At 40.0% G+C, this 788-nt stretch overlaps 1 protein-coding gene across 4 annotated transcripts in view; it reads right to left on the bottom strand.

Moving 5' to 3' along the window:
• The window catches only part of LOC119592534 (sulfotransferase 1E1-like), an 8,190-nt gene that overhangs the window by 5,934 nt on the left and 1,468 nt on the right, over positions 1–788 (bottom strand). The window lies entirely within an intron of this gene.

Here is a 788-nt window from a genome sequence, read left to right as displayed (position 1 = left end):
GTTTCTCATTTGTACTCCGTGGTCTCTAAACACACATTTGACACGGTTGAGTTGTCTCGCCTTTACTATGTGCCAGGAATTACTTTTTATAGAGTTGTAACCGAGGCCCGTGAATGGCTCTGCAGTGGAGGCTTGCCTGGCGACTGATTCATTCTTCACTTCAATAAGGAAGAGTGACGTTTGCACTGTATTCCGAGTCTCCCATAATGGGCCTCTTCTTTGATGGATGTCGCTCCTCTCGCCCCATTCAGCCTCTCATTATTATTCATAGAAAGAGCAGCTGGCACGTTACATGCAAGGCACTAGATTCTTTATGTTTTGGCGCATTGTTCCCTAGCTGGTCCAAATGAACGCGTCCGGTGCGAGAACTACTCCACATTCATTCTTGTTGTAGATCTAAGTGGGTGTGTCACTGTGTCGCCTACATGGGGGTGGGTGTCTGTTGTTGTTATTCTGTTGGCAAGCTTTTTTTTCCCATACTCGTTTTTTATCGTACTGCATATGTACGGGGCTAATTAGCCAGTTGAAAGTGTGAAGAGTACTGTGTTGTATGTAATTAATGATATTTGAAAAGTATATAATCAACAAATAAATTACTATTTCTTATATTAAACATGGTATTACAGTAACCGCCGTCTGTTTTGTAGTTAACAGCAACAGTATATTTTTTTTACAGTTTTATAGACTGTAGAACGGTAAAGGAATGGTAATGGTACTGATGAAATCATTGCTAGATAAGTATTCACATTAGCAATAATAGTGTTTACGTTATTCATACTGTGGTTTAA

The sequence above is a fragment of the Penaeus monodon genome, chromosome 30 (assembly GCF_015228065.2).
Source record: "Penaeus monodon isolate SGIC_2016 chromosome 30, NSTDA_Pmon_1, whole genome shotgun sequence".
Classification (NCBI taxonomy): Eukaryota; Metazoa; Arthropoda; class Malacostraca; order Decapoda; family Penaeidae; genus Penaeus; species Penaeus monodon.
The sequence above is the reverse complement of the archived record's forward strand: the minus strand, read 5'-3'. Positions and strand labels throughout refer to the sequence as shown.